At 37.1% G+C, this 17,148-nt stretch overlaps 1 pseudogene across 1 annotated transcript; it reads left to right on the forward strand.

Moving 5' to 3' along the window:
- Nucleotides 1–15,513: 15,513 nt before the first annotated feature.
- On the forward strand, nucleotides 15,514–16,859 carry LOC308488737 (RNA-binding motif, single-stranded-interacting protein 2-like; annotated as a pseudogene). Its single transcript has 2 exons — nucleotides 15,514–16,151; nucleotides 16,238–16,859. The product of its transcript is annotated as an RNA-binding motif, single-stranded-interacting protein 2-like (transcript).
- The last annotated feature ends 289 nt before the right edge of the window (nucleotides 16,860–17,148 follow it).

Below are 17,148 nucleotides of genomic sequence, written 5' to 3' on the forward strand. Positions count from 1 at the left end.
GCTCCAGATAATCAGGATGATTACTTAATTAACAGGGTTTTGCTACCAGTTAGAAGGGTTTTACTGTACAAGGCATACGGTGGAGTTTCTCTGTCAACTCGTCTTTCTGTTAGGCAAGGTCTGAGACCAAACAAATTACATGGCCCTCATTGTCAAGCAGACTTGATCAGACTCACAGATATCTAGGAAGTCTCAAGAATATTTTATTTCAAACAACAGCACTTGTAAAGTAAAAATCAGCATCTTCAAACAGAGCATATCAAAGGCAGAGTTAGTTAATACTCCTTTAACACACCTCAGGGAGCGAACTCTGGGCCCCCCGATCATAGAAGCTACAAACCTGCTGGTTTCTAATTGCCTGGATATATTATAATGCTCCCTCATAATTTAACAGTTTTTAAATTCGGGAGAATTTTTCCATCTCATTAATCACATTTGACAAAGCGAAGGGAGAGCTAACCTCTCTTAACAACACATAGGCAATAAAAATCCATTTGGGGCTGGTTGTTTTTATGTATAAATATATATATTTTTTAATCTTCTTTAATTCTATGAAGCTTACAGCTCAAAATAAACACCCAGACTTAACCATCTGGAGCTCAACTGACCTTGCCATATGACTTTTCAGTAGCTTCTACCATAATACTTTTTCCTTTGAGCATGGGACTCAATTATCATTTTTTATGTGCGTGAGGAATTCAGAGTGGATTTGAGACACTCATCTTCTAAGAAGCTTCTTTTTTATTAGCATCATTATTTATAAAGTGTTTCATCATTTGATAATAAAATCAAGGAACAATCATCTCCTTTTGCTATCTCTAACATTGATGATAAGTGGTAAAATATAATTTAAAAAACAGTCCACCTACGTCCTATGGTAAATGAGGGATAGGATACACATCCCAGACCTGCCCTGCTCCCCTTTTCCTTATTTTGGCAAACGGCATCACCATTTCCATAACTGTTCAAGCCAAAATTCTAGAATTTGCATTTATTCTCATTTTCCCTTTGTCCTCTCTCTACATCCAGTTATCAACAACCTTATACCAAGTCCAGTTGTACAACATTTTCTGAAAGCAACAAAATTGTCCAAGTCACCATAATCTCTCACGAAAAATGTTACAAGAAGAACCTCTCTCATCTGGTCTTCCTGCTTGCTCTTTCGTGTCCCTGAAATTTATTTTCCAACAATATTCAGTGATCCTCTAGAACCTCATTCTTCTAAAGATTGAATCAGCAGCAGTAGCATCAACTGGGAGCTTGTTAGAAATGCAGAATCTTAGTCCCCACCCAGACCTACTGAATCAAAATCTGCATTTTTAAAAAGCCCCCAGGATATTTATGTGCACTTGAGAGGCACTGATCTAGAACATAAATGAGTTTGGGTGCCCTTCTGGTCTAAACTTTTCAGTAGCTTCTTATTTTACCTAGAATAAAACCAATAAAGCCCCAACTCTTTAATATGGCTCCTGCATCTCCATGGATCCTGATCTTTGCCACACACTTTGTTCCAGTCTCCCCAATACCCACTAAAGTGCAACCCTAATTTTTATAGTAGAAAAAGAAATCTGCTGGACACAATTCACAATTCATTCAGTTTTAAGGTGCACCATTTGCCTCCAACATGCTTATATTCTGTGAGTCCAGCTTCTGACTAACTCACCAGCCAGTTGCTATTCCTTTCTCTTACAGCACCAACTTTTACAGGAAGGAGGTGAATAGAGAAGGTTTCCTGTTGGCAAGAGCTCATTGAGTCCTTATATAAAAATGAATGGAGGAAGAGCTTGCCTATAGAATTCATTGTCTTAAGTATGCCTGTTGACTTTGAGGGGAAGAAATCAATGTTTTCTCTAAGTGGCAAGTTGCTGACAATGTTCTAGCAGTCTAGATCCTTATCCATGGTGGATAAGACATTGTGAAAACACTGTGGAAGTCTCCTAGGATAATGACTGATCATTGTTGACACCCTTACAAGGCACTTCCAGAAACAAATGGGTAATCAATTCAACAACCCCTTATTTTGTGAACTTGTGCCTGGTCAAAGAAAAGAGATTAAACACTTTACTAATAATCAGTTGCACAGGAAAGTACTAGAGGTTTCTTAGACTTTAAGCTTAGAACAGAAAGTAAATACTTGCATTCCCATTTTAACATTGACTACAAAATACAATAGATGATTGTCTCTTCTATTCCACCAGCTTGCTGGCGTAACACAATGTGAAGGGTTTAGAATAGGATTAAAAAAAAAAAAAAAAGAATTGCATCTAAGCAGTAGCTCTGGGGAATATTAAAGGTGTAAATTTAGACCAATGTCTCTGAGCTTTTGTTTCCTTATTTGTATACAATGTAGAAAAGGGAAATTACCTCATTGTGTGTAAGTGGATGAAGTGTGCTAGGGGGCTGTGTGAGAGTGAAAGTGAGTGGAAAATCTGTCAAACATAAAGTAGGTGCCAAAAAAGTCATGACTGTTGCTTTAGTTATGATTAAAGAAAATAAATTCAAATGAACTTAATACTATGGAAAATTAATGAATAGCTATAAATGAAGTTTATAATACATAAAAATAACCATATGATTATGCATATTATTAGAATATGGTTATGCAAAACTTTCGTTATGTTTGTTATTTTTCTAGTAAAAGTGCAAAAGCTTATCTAATCTAAATAATGGGTCAGAAGCCTCCAAGTTATATAAGGAATGACATAAAGATTAGCTACTATTATTATTACCATTTCTCAATATTTTGATTTATTAAATAAGAGTGTGTCTCCTGTAGACCCGTCAAAATCTAACTCAGCCACATTCTATGAAGACATTGTTCATCATCATTTCAAAACACATGACACATTTTCTGCTTTTTCTCTTTGCACGATTTTAAAGTGAAACTTTATGAATCATCAATCCACTCCCAACATTTATACAAATCACTTGAGGATGGCTCGGTGCAAGTTTTTTGTGATTATGTCTTTTAGGTGTGTTTTGTTTTGAATCACTAAAACATTGACTCAATATCCATATGTTGATATCCTACCCACCAATGCTATGGCCTGAGAAAGAGGAGCCTTTGGGTAGGAATTAGGATTAGATGAGGTCATGAGGGTGTGGAGATTACTGCCCTTATAAGAAAATGGGATTACTGCCCTTATAAGAGTCCTGAGAGTGCTTGCTTTCCCTTTCTGCTCTCTCATGTGATAATATCACCTTCCTTACCCCCACCCACGATTTATTTTTCCACTTCATTATTGCCTGTTTGACTTTCCTGACTCAAGACACATATTGCCTTCTCCTTGAAGCTTTCCTGGATTCCCCCAGACATTAATCTAGCCCAGGAATATCTTAACTGTCACACATAGTGTAGGTCAACTACGCTTTGGTAAATAAAAGCTCTCTAAAGTGCTTAGAATTGTAGGTTTACTTCAAAGAATTAGAGGCTTGTATACTTTTTGGAGTTTGGAAATCAAAGATGAGGAAGGTAATATTGAGAAAGTTCCTGGTACACAGTTCTTGGGGAAATCAGAATCTCGCCACATCAACAGCAAAAAAACAGCTTCTAATCTCTTCAGCTGTACGGTAGCTGCGCCCTCCCCCACATCTACCAGGAAGACGGTCCAAGACCCCGAGTCTTGGATGCCTGAAACCATGAATACTGTCCAATCCTATAGATGCTGTTTGTTTTTTTCCTGCGCGTGTGTACTGTGATAAATTTTCACTTGTTAATTAGGCACAGTAAGAGATTGACAACAATAACTAATAATAAAATAGAATAATTATAACAACAGGCTGTAAAAAGGTTATGTAACTGTGGTCTCTCCCTCATTCTCTCTCTTATAAGATCTAATTGCACCGTACCGAACTTTCTTGTTCTTGTGATGATGTGAGATAATAAAATACCTATGTGACGAGATGAAGTGAGGTGAATGACCCAGCCATTGTGACGGAGCCTGTTCCATGACATTAATGGGATTTACAGAAAATGCAGGACAAGTAAGTCAGGGAGTCATCTAAATGGTTTTGTTTTTCATGAGAGCCCATAATAGATAAACTTGAAATATGAGTCCCTAAGAAGGAGATGTGGTGAGCTATTTCCCACACTTTTTGGGCATATTGTGAAATGAATATCCTGTAGAACAGTCCATGGAAAATGATTGTTGTTAATCTATAAGCACAGCATGTCATATCATATGGAGTACAATAATCATCATTTCATGTTTCTCCTCTGTAGTTGGTTGTCTCCTTTTAGGCAAAAGCCATGTCTATTTATCTCCCTCCCATTAGTGTTTAACATGCTTAGCACACAATGAGTACTCAATAAATGATTGTGAAATATATGAATGAGTGAATGGACACATAAATGAGTGGATAGATATAATGTCTATTCAACAATTGCAAATTAAATATATGTCCCCTGGAGTTATGACTGAGTATAAGCCCTGGCTCCTCTTTACATAAGTGATTGTACTGCTTTTTTCTTCATCTTCAATACTGAGATAATAATATTCTCTAACACATAGGATTGCTATAATAATTACATGAAATATTGTGTGTATACACAAACACACGCATGTGCGCACACACACAAGGTCAGACAATTAAGTTCCCAAACTTATTGCAACGATGATGCTAAAGTTTTTTCATATCAGAGGGATTATTCATTATGAATTTGTACCAACTGGACAAACAGTTAACCAAGTTTACTATTTGGAAGTGCTGAAAAGGCTGCGTGAAAAAGTTAGACAACCTAAACTTTTCACCAACAATTCATGGCTCTTGCCTCACGACAATGCACCAGCTCACATGGCACAGTCTGTGAGGGAGTTTTTAGCCAGTAAACAAATAACTGAATTGGAACACCCTCCCTACTCACCTGATTTGGCCCCCAATGACTTCTTTTTTTTACCCGAAAATAAAGAATATATTGAAAGGAAGACATTTTGATGACATTCAGTACATTAAGGGTAATACGATGACAACTCTGATGGCCATTCCAGAAATAGAGTTCCAAAATTGCTTTGAAGGGTGGACTAGGCACTGGCATCAGTGCATAGCTTCCTAAGGGGAGGACTTCGGAGGTGACCATAGTGATATTCAGCAATGAGGTATGTCGCACTTTTTCTAGTATGAGTTTGTGAACTTAATTGTCTGACCTCGTGTGTGTGTATACATACATACATACACATATGTATATATATACATACACATATATGCATACGTGTATGCATGTATGCACATATACATATGTGTTTTAGGTATATATATATATATATATATATATATATATATATATATATATATAATGTTTACTGTCAGGCATACAGTTAACATACAGTAACTTGTGTTAAATGCTATTAATATTAAATAATTAAATTAGGATCCAAAAAGATACTTAGGAAAGATATGACATAAAAATAAGTAAACATAGTTTTGCTCACCTTGCTCATTTTTCAAATAGCTTTAACTATGTTCGTTTAAAAGCTGTTCTGTGTTTAAGCTAATATGTTCAAATGTTAGATGAACTATAAAGCAAACTATTAAGAGACTATCATATGGTACTTTGTCAAAATGCTTAATCTTGGTAGTATTTATGTTAAGTAGTATCAGATTCCTCCCTGGAAGACTGTTGCTGCTGACTTAGTAATGTTCAATATCACTCATTGCAGTAAAGGAACTATGCTTAAACATGACAAGTTTATTATACGTTATGGGAAGAACTTTGAAATGGAGGTGACTGTAGTGATATTCAGCAATGAGGTATGTAGCACTTTTTCTAGGATGAGTTTGTGAACTTGATTGTCCGACCTCATATGTGTGTAATATGTGTGTCTTTTCCTAACCCTTAGAATGTGTGGAACATTTTCCATGTGTGGCCTAGAATGAGGTCAGAGATTTGAAAGGCTTTGCGTCAGAAAAGCAGCAGCCTTGACTTGAGTAATTGTCTCAGTGATAATCATTCCACAGCGATACTTCCAATCCTGTCACTAACTAAAATATGGGAAGTGCCAGCCTCCTGAGAAACCCTTTATAATTTAGGGCCTCTATTATAATGGTTCCTCTGGTAGTTCTGGAAGACACTAAAAGGTTTTCAACATCAGCACGACAAATAAAATTTGCGTTTAAATTGATATTATAAAGAATGGTATGATGTATGGCTTACCAGGGGTAGTTAGAAGTTGAAGAATATGACACTAACACCTTAAGTGATTACAGAGCTCTTTTGCAAAAAATTGCTATCCTTTTTCCCTGAAAATTAACTAAGTAGCCTGTATACATGTGTCAAAGCTGGCATTTTCTCAAGGCTCATTTACAGGACATTTAAAACGGAGTGAAATGCAAGCTTTTAGCTAACCTGGCTATCTGAGGAATCACAACAATTCTTCTAACTTAACTAGAAGGAAATCAGACAGACCTGGGTTTGAATCATGGCTCTAATGTCGTATAGCTGTGCAATTTGAGGCATGTGACTGAACCACTTGCTACCTCAGTTTCCACATCTGTCACAAGAGGCTTTCCTGTGAAGAGAGTAATGGTATGGATTCTGGCATGAGACCACGAGTGCTCGAATCGAAGCTGCTCTGCATATGACCTGTGTAGCTGTGTACATGCAACTTAGCTGTGCCACTGTGCAGTCACCTGTTGCAATGGTTTGCTGGCTGCCATAACAAAATACCGTAGAGTCGCTGGCTTAAAACAACAGAAATTGATTTCCTCACAGCTCTGAAGGTTGGAAGTCCAAGATCAAAGTCTCATCTGGATTGATATCTTGTGAAGCCTCTCTCCTTGGCTTATAGATGACCTCCTTCTCACTGTGTCCTTCCATGGGCTTTGCTTTGTGTGCACACACCCCTGGTGTCTCTATGTGTGTTCAAATAAATGTCCTCTTCTTATAAGAACATGAGGCAGATTGGATTAGGGCCCACCCTGAGGGCCTCGTTTTAACTTAATCACCTCTTCTATGCCCTGTGTCCAGTCAGATTCTAAGGTACTGAGGTTTGAGCTTTAACATAGGATCTTCAAGAGGGACACAATTCAGCTCATAACACTTATAAAATGAGAAAAATAACAGACTGTATCTTATAGCAAGAAATAAATGAATTAACACATCAATGGCTTAGAGCAGTGCCATTGCTCTAATAAATACTCAGCATATGTTAGTCATTATTGCTATTCTACTTCACTTTGGACAAATAAACTAACTTTTATATCTTGTTAAAATAGATAATGATAGTACCTTCTCATAGGGTGTTTGCATGGATGAAAGACTTGCGTGTAAAGTGCTTAGCTCACTGTCTGGAATCTCTTCAGTGCTCACTAAAGGTTAGTCACTATTATCATCATCGATATCATTATTGTTATTGTTGGTATTTTAAATTGTTTTTCCATGTACCAGATATTTATACTTATGATTTCACATTATTTCTAACAACTGATTCTTTTTGGATCAGTATGATTCAAAACGAAACTTCTGTGCTCAATGCAGATTCGGTGCCGAAATATTGGACAATCGGCAATGTTTTGGTCAGACCCAGCTAGCAATGTGCTAGCTGCTCTGTAAGTACTAAGTGGTGTCCAGTATAGTGTGTATGATATAGGAAGCATGATGGCTTAGTGAATTTGAGTCACTCATTCAAACAACACATTCAGGACTATACAGATACAGATGATAAATTAATCCTTACAGTGCTGTCAACAAGAACGGCTCTTTAAGAAGATTTAAGGGCATTGCTGAAAGGACATTATTAACTCAAAACCCTCAACTTTTCCACACTCAGTATTGACTTATTATTGTGGCTACCTCTCTATTATTGGTTTTGTCCAAATTCCATAAATAGTGAAAAGGACTTCTTATCCCAGAGAAGTTCCAAAACCAAGGGCACTAACAGCCCTCTGCGGAGTTTTAGAGGCCCATTTCTCCCTCGATCAATTATGGAGGCTGATCGTGAAAGTATAATGCTGCTTTTTATGGGATAAGGCCCATATTGCCACTCCAAACTGTCTGCAGGGCCATCCTTTGGTATATATGTGGTAGGGAGAAAAAAACACTTATTTATTCAGTTTGGGCAGAAACGTCTTTAGTGTCCCTCTAAGGGTTGATTCTTTTCTAGCTTAGAATTTTTCTTTCAGTGTGAACAGAACTCGTGGGTGTGTCCTAATCATTATCGCTGCTATAACATTTACCATATTATCTCATCGCTATAGCACTTAAGAAAAAGACTGAACAATTTGATTCTGACTCTTTAATCATTAAGAAGAATATTTTTCATGGAGAAAAGAATCTTGACAAAAGTACATATCTATGAGTACTGTGAAGCGTTTGGTTTAAGGAGAAATTTTTACAGATCCAAAAGTATTTAAATATTGTATCAATAAATATTGGGCCATATGGGCAAGCTCTGCCCATAAACAGTGTGTAATCAAAAGAAAGATAGACACTTCGCTGCGAGTCCCCTCCCTTGAAGCCTTCTCTCTCAGCCTCCTGCCACTCTGTACCTAATATGATAGCATTCAAGTCACTCCATTGGGGGCTGAAATAGCATGTCCAGAAATCTCTGCTAAGATGTATACACAATCCCTATTATGGTAAATGTTAAGATGTTCTTTATCACTGTTAATAGCAACTATTTTGTTGTATTACTTATTACTTTTATAACAGATAATGTGAAGGGTGGGGTCACAGGATAAGTAATTTTGATAGAAGAAAGGTAATGGAAAAAATAAAATCTGGAACATGTATATATGGCAGAGTGGCAGGCGATGGAAATACACTGGAGAAAGGGTCACTGTGGGACCCACCTGGGAAAGAGAAGACTCAGAGTAGATGGTGGATTGTAATCAAATGTTGTGTTCTTTGCAAATGTGTCTGGGGCCTCATAAGATAACATATTAAGTATTTTTATAACACGAAACTTAAGGATAGTACTATAATGGGCTCCCAGCTTAATAAGATACTAATGTTGTTGTTTGAATATATGATATCATCATGTTTAAAAGGTAATATTCATTCCATTTATGCAATTTCTTTTCCCTGGATGTTTGTGCTTTCCAAGCTGATATAATAAGAAAATAAACAGCTTAAATGGTTTTTCCTCCACATTTTCATCAGGTTAGAGAAATAGGATGACAATAAATGAAGAGATCTAACATTTATAAAGGGCTAAACAGGGGACAGGCATTATGCTAGGTACCTTATATATATATCATCTCATTACCTCTCACACCTCTCCTTCAAGATAAGTAAAATTACCTCCATCTTACAGATGAGAAAACGGGAACATAGAGAATGTAAGTAACTTGCCTGAAGTCACATACTTCAAAGGGTAAAAATAGAGAAGCAAATCACAGACTGCCTAATTCCATAATCCTACCCTTTACACTATGCTGTATTTGGAGAACCACAAAATTGTAGGGTCCTAAGAAGCCATTGACTTTAAATTCCTTCCTCTGAGCAATTTTCTTAAATACTGGTATCTGTCAAATTACCCAAAAGATGTCTTCTTCACTCAAAGAAACAATACTGAAATGAATTGGCTACCCTCCATCATTACTTCTTTTATTTATTATAGTACAATACTGCCAAAGCACTAATTAATATGCTGTCCAAGGTGAGTCCACAAGAACATGAGGGAAACAGCTGGAATCTCTCTCAGACTACACCACCAGATCATCTCATCAGCTACCCCCACTGGGCATGAACGTTTGAGAAGAGGAACTGCAATCTATACTAGGTCAGACCTACTTGGCACTCATCGAAACAAAACACTGGCAATTACCCACTGTGCTCAGAGACAAAGTAAGCCATCAGAGGAGGTTCCTCTCCTGTGTCTGGAAAGTCAAACAGCTTCCTGTTCAAACAACTATGTTATACAATCCTGGACTGGTGGACTAGATCTATTGCAAAGCTGTTATGAAAACTTGCAACTCTTAAAATGTGGTCTAAGAATTGTATAGACATTCCTATCACAGATGTCTCAGAGGTTGACATGGGTAGGAATCAATCGGGCACCTTGTTCCATTGCAGATTCTGATTCAGTAATCCTAGGGTTGGTCCTGAGATGCTATATTTTTAACAAGCTCCCAGGTAATGCCAGTGCTACCGGACAATTGTTCTCATTTTGAATATGAACAAGATTATTCAGAACACTTTCCTGTGGTTTGTTGCCATAAAGAAGTTGTCCTTAAACAAAGCTAACCCATGTAGCATCAAAAAAAAAAAAAAAAAAAAGCTTTTTTTTTTTTTCTGAAATTATCTTGAAAATATCCTTGCCCATTCCTAAGCCACCTGTTTTTTGTTCCTATGATCTAATTTAACTTACCTTATATTGATTCACAGGCTTCTAAGGTTGCACCTTGTATTCATATTGTGCCTTTATTCTTGTTTAATGAGCCACTCACCTGAGACATTACATCTATACCTACTTTACCTGTCCACTAGTCTCTAATCGTGGCCGGCCCACTTTCTCTAGAGAGGAACACATTCAAAAATGCACTTCCTTTATTTCTCTGATCCATAGAAATGATCTCTTGCCCAATTTCTCAGGAAACAACAAAAGAGTTTAAAAAACAAAACCTAAAAACAAGCTATGTCAAAAAGTTCCAAAAATTGTACCTGAAGTCGTTGAAAAATATGGGCAGCTGTCATGAGTAGAGTTACAGTGGAAGTAGGTTGCTATCCTTTAATACAAAGCGCAGTGAATATGAAAGTGAGTCATGTCTGTAACACCTGTCTATCTCTTCCCATTAGCAACTTGAAAGTCCTTACTGTATCATCTTCATCTTAATATCCAGCACAGAGTCTGACAGATAGGAGAATGGAGGTACATAGTTTGCTCTTTTTTTTGAATGACTGAAAGAGAAATAAATGGCAACCTAGGCTTGAATTTTGACTCAGTGCTGCTGTCTGCAAAAGGAGCCACACAAATCTGCACAAGTACAACAGAGTTCTTATGGAGTGTAAGTATAATAATAAATATTATACTACTTAAAAAATTTAAAGTGCTATGCACATATACACAATTTTTATTATATCTGTTACTAACTATATTACTAGTGTTTCTCAAAAGATGGAGGGTTGGAGATGAAAAATAGACACATCATTTTAGAAGTTTAGAAAAGACCTACCTTGGTTGTCAAAATCCCATAATACTGCTTGCTGTTTGAAATTCAATGATTAGAAATTATTATTTATTAATTGAAGATTTTGCCCTATCAAACTTCCTTTTTTCTTCAAGAAAAGTATCACATTAAGTTTTATCAATAGCCAAGTCTCCTGGACAATATAATTGTATGCCTCTTGACCTAGTATCCCATTTCGTTAATGCCCCCATGGAGTCCCCAAAGGCCCTTCATTTATATGACACATAATCAGCCTACTTATTAGACATGTTTACAACTTTGTGTGAAAGAATTAGTTCCATATTTTGCCTGAGTAGGCAAGCTCTGAATGGAGAGGTGGAAGCAGGGAAGAAAAGGATATATTGATAGGTCTAATGCAATGGGGTAGAGAGTGTAAAGTCTGTATAACTTGGAAAAAAAATAAAGGAGGGCATGTAGGAATAACAAAGGACAAAATATTTTTGCAAGGAAAGTCTGTAATCAGTGAATACCCACGTGGCCCTCCTCGATTCTTGGCTAAGAGACGTTTGTTATTAAGTGTCTAGGGCAGCAGGTGGCTATTTACCTGGGGCTGTATTTATTTAGAGAGGGGATATTTATTTAGAAAGGTTGGGAAATCAATATATCTCTGAGGTTTGCCATGAGAGCCATTCAATTACTAACGCAGATAATTGCAGCATTAATCTGCTTCTGCAATTTGGAGAAGAGACCAAACCGAGAATGAATGATTTTAAAGGGAAATAACATCAAAGGGATATGTAATTTATTCTTACAGTAAATAGACCTCAAGAGTGAAAAACAAGAGTCCATTCTCTTCACAGGAAGTGTCATTGCAATAACATAATATACACACACCTACCTCTTTGAAGGTGCTCCAGCTCTTGGAAGGAACAGATGCATGAAATGCTACATCACCACAATTCTTCCACTTTAGCAGCCCGGACAAGACCAGCTGAAAATCAGAGTTTTGTTGGCATTGGCTGGCAGTATCAGATTTTACATCGAAGCTTGACAGCTTGTCCTATTTGTATTACAATGGGCTACAAGGTATATCCCAAGAATTTATCAATGTTTTCTCCCTAGGTGAGCACTTTTTCCTCATATTTTCAATTTAATATTCACCATTGAACTATTCTGTTTTAGAAAAGGACTGACAGTTTCCAATCTAGAATTCGATAATTGAAGCCAGCCAGCTTCTGGTGACTATCTGATATAGAATTTAAAAGCCTTGAAAAAAATGCAAATCAGGTTATCTACGCTTATCTCTTCAGAAAATTTCTCTATCCAAACGCATCACCTGTTCCTTAAGTTCAAGTTCTGATCAAGACACTAGGCATTGATAAGATTCTTCCAGGAAATGATGACTCTTGGTGGTTGGCTTACCCAAGTGTCATTTCTTTCAGGAGAAACAATCCAGAATGCAATAGATTAATTATCCTTAGGATGAGAATGCATTACTCATTCTCCAGAAATAAGATGTCTAGTTCTTGAAAGCAAGTCTAAAAGAACCTGGTGAGTATGCATTCATATGAGATTTTTTAATTATAGAAGGAACTTAATTTCTTTTAAAAAATAGTTTATGTTAAATAATTTTAGGTTTATGGAAGAATTGTAAAGAGAATACATTAGTAAACTTCGGGAAGCTTTCCCTAATCTTTATGTCACACAAAACCATGGTGCATTTATTGAAATTAAGAAAATTTTAATACAATACTAATATACAAGCAAAATCTTTTATTTGGATTTTTACTAGTTTTTTTTTTTTTTTTCCACAAATGCTCTTTTCCTGTTTAGGATCTGATCTAGAATACTGTATTGTATTTAGTTATCATGTCTCCTCAGTCAGTCGTGACAGTTTCTCACTCTTTCCTTGTTTTTCATGACCTTGATTATTTTAAGAGTACTGGCCAGTTATTCTGTAAAGTGATCCTCAATTTGAGTTTGTTTAGTGGTTTCCCAGAGCTACACCCAATTTATTGCTTTTGGGGAAGTATATCATGGCTATAAAGTACCCTTTTCATCATATCATATTTGGGACTCTGGTATTAACATTAGTGATGATGTTGAAATGGATCACTTTGTTAAAATGGTGTTTGTCATGTTTCTCCCCTGAAAAGGTAATATTTGTTCCTTCTTATACTCTATTTGTTACAAGCAAGTGACCAAGTAGAGTGCACACCTTAAAAAATGTTTTTTTGTTTTTTTTAATAAAAGACAGAGGTCCCACTTTGGGTTACTGCTACGTATGTATATCAAAGCTATAGGACAGAACTGACCCAATAGGAGTCTCTTTGAAAGTAAAATGAAGGAAATTTGATTTCTTTTGACCCAATCCCCAACTGACAAGTATCTAAGTCACATAGAAGGAGGGAGAACTACAAACACAAATTTAACAGCAGTTTTCTATGATCGTTGTGAGACATTGGAGAATGAGCAGCTCTAGTTTGTCATTACATTTTTGAGTATAATACAAAAAGGAAAGAAAAAAATAAAAGCATTTTCCCTATTGAACAAAAAAATCTATGAGAAACCCAAACAATCTAGTATATCACAGCAGGCAGCAAGAACGTGCATACCAAGCACATGCCGTGATCAATGGAAGGGGCAGAAGAACATAATGGGTGTGCAGCAATGAAAAGAGGTCTGCTAGTCAGAGTCATGATGGGATCTGTAGGGGGGTAATTGAATGAAAGAAAATGAACCTGTAGGATTCAATACTTGGGAAGCCAAGAAAAGAAAAAGAGTAACCTCAATTACTTTGGGGTGTGTGTGGAATCTGTAGACCCCTCCCCACCTTGGTAACCAAACCTTGTATATGCTTCCAACAATACCGTGAAAAAAGGAGTGGGGGAATCACGGCAGTGGCTGAAGTTCTGTATTAGAGGCAACAGACTCTAAATACATCAATTACCCAATGAATGTAAAAAAAAATCATTTGGAATATATATGTTATATATAATATATTATATATATTATATATATTACTGTACATTTATTAAAAATCAGACTAATAACTGTCACACTGCATGTATTTTTTCCTTAGGAAATAGTGACCTTCAAGCTAGTCATGTACTCATAGACTCAAGAAAGTTCAGATTCTGTCCTGTAGTGAGCTTGTTTGCTGAAGGAATTGTAAAGCTCAAAAACTATTTTACGACAACAGCTGAAAGTGTAGCAGGATGACAATGGGAAATAATCAATTAGAGACACATTTACGTTTCATCTAGTAAATCCAACTGCTTTCCAAATTTTAGAGTAATAAGGTAAAATGCCCTTCTTAGCTTTGGGTCTTCATGCAAAAAAGAATAATTTCGCCAGATACAACCCAAGGACTGTAGAAGAGTGTTTATATTGTATAAATATATAAATATTCAAGCACATAAAACAAGTTGTTTATTTGCTTTGTTTCCCTAGAAATAGAAAGGGATTTTTTTTTGTCATCCACAATTACATACTCTATATACTGATTATTGCTCGTAACTAAATTACTTCTTCTCTAAAACTAATTTTTAGACTCAGACAACATGGCAGACTGTACTCAAATGGTTCACCCAATGAACCACAAACACATACACACACAAAGATGCTAGACAAAATATTTACATTCACAACCAAGTCAGACAAAAGACGAATTCCCCAGGTGTTTGAAATAAAGAAAAAAAATCAGAACCGAAGGCAAAGCTAATAAAGTAGGGATCCATGAGGTATTTAGACCAGGAAGAGATTCTAAAGAACTGTGAATAAAATTTAAACAGAAAACTAGAACTTTTCCCGCTGCTGAATTAAGCTGTGAGCTCCAAATACTACCTACTCTTATGATCTAAAAAAAAAATCATCCAATACGCCAGCAAAATTACAAAAGCTCTTCTTCTTTCTGGGCTTTGGGTGGGGAAATAAATATAAAAATCCCAAAAATTCATGTATGCAGATAGTGAATCCTGATTTATAATACTTACGTAGTATAAGAACCACTAAAGACATAAACAGAATCTGGTAGAACCATGAAAATTCCTGGGATCCCTAACAGAAACCAAACCAAACCCACTCTATTTCAACGTTTTAAAAATTGAGGATATTCAAAAACCACACAGAATTAAAAATAAAAAAAAAACTGAAGAGGAGCACACCCACACAAAATAATTACAGACCCCATGAGGAAATAAACCATGATAAGAAAGAGTCCACACATAAACAAAAACAGCACAAAAACTGAAAATAGCTACTAAATGATCTGAAAGTGACTATTAGATAAGTATGCTCAAAATGTGGACAGGTATAACATGAAAAACTAGAAACCAAATGAAAAGAGTAGGATATTATAGCTATTCCTCCATCTCCTTCTTCTCTCTTCCCCCTCCCTAACCCTCTCCCTCTTCTTTCTCTCCGCTCCCTAATATTAAAGAGAAAATGCTTCTATCAGTGACTTCCAGACCTGGAATTTGGACTTTTGGCTATAAGAAGGACAATAAGAAGTCATGTGTGTTACCGTCTCAGCAGATGGTCCCACTTAGTCTAAGCCACAGTACCCCTAACAGTAGCAATGGGAGCAATGGAAACAATAAACTGAGCAAACGTAACTTCTACATCCAGGGATTGCCACCAGGTTCTACTGACCTGGACCGTGTCAAGCTGTGGCAGTCATATGGCAAGATTGTTTCCACTAAGGCCATCCTGGACAAGACCACAAACAAATGCAACGGCTGTGCTTTGTGGACCTTGACAGTTCTTCAGCCACAGAGAATGTAACAGCACTGAAAGCCAGTAATGTATAGGCAAAGATAGCAAAGCAACAGGAGTAGGACCCCACAAATATACACATATCAAACCTCCCACTGTCAATGGATAAGCAAGAACTGGAAGAAATGCTGAAGCCCTTTGGCCATGTTCTCTCCTCTCAAATCCTTTGAGACACCAGTAGGACCAGCAGAGGGGTTGGTTTTGCAAGGATGGAGTCCATAGAGAAATGTAAAGCTACCATCACCCACTTTAATAGAAAATATATTTTGACTCTGGGTGGTGAACACACAATGGGATTTATAGATGATGTAATACAGAATTGTATACCTGAAATCTATGTAAATTTACTAACAATTGTCACCCCAGTAAATTTAATAAAACAATATATATTAAGACACCCCCTGGAGTACCAGCCCCATCTAATCTATTGCTTTGCAAATTTACTGATGGTGGTCCAAAGAAATGATAGAACCAAGGAAAACTGGAGCAAAAACGGACAGGCCTGACCAAGGAATGGAGACATGGGTGGTATGGTGTTGACCTATGACCCCACCGCAGCTCTTCAGGATGTGTTTTGCCCAACTCCTTAAAACATCACCCTCAACAGTAGGCTTGCTCAGTCTGCACTCTCCCCATGTCTTCCATCTCCCGTATCTTCATATCAGAGTAACTCAGACATCTCCTCTACCAGTACCTAACCCATCTTGGATGCACCATACCAGTTATACGTCATGCAGACTTCAGGTTCAATTCTGACACCAGGGGTGGATCACCCCATTTCTCTCCAGCCTGCCTCCATGATGGGACCTCTTCCCCAGCAACTGGGCCACCTGTCCCTCAGCACCATGGGCACATATGCACCAAGAGTAGCAGCTATGCAAGGAGCTTACGTCTCCCAGTCCACCTCTGTGCCTTCTTCCAATGTTTTAGCTGAGGAGAGCAGTGGTCAGCGAAATCAAGTGATGGTGGATACTCCCTCAGATCATGGGGTCTATTCTTTCCAGTCTGACAAGTAAAAGGGAATTTCCTTCCCCATCTTTGTTGAATACAAATGAATTCTTGGAGATGTTGAGCTCCCAGCTCTAGAGGGCTACCCAGTAAGACAGACCATCTGGGGGTCCTCCTGAGAACTAATGCTTGTCCATCATTTTTCACATGCCTGGGCCTGGAAAAGAAATCTCTACTCTCTTGCCCTCTTCTACTCCTCCATTCCTGATGGGGCCTGGGGGAACCATCACTTTCTATGTGTGTTACATTCAAGGAAATTTTTTTAAAAAATAAAAAAAAAACACATTTTTTCTTTGC

This window comes from Rhinolophus hipposideros (genome assembly GCF_964194185.1).
Source record: "Rhinolophus hipposideros genome assembly, chromosome: 20".
Lineage (NCBI taxonomy): Eukaryota > Metazoa > Chordata > Mammalia > Chiroptera > Rhinolophidae > Rhinolophus > Rhinolophus hipposideros.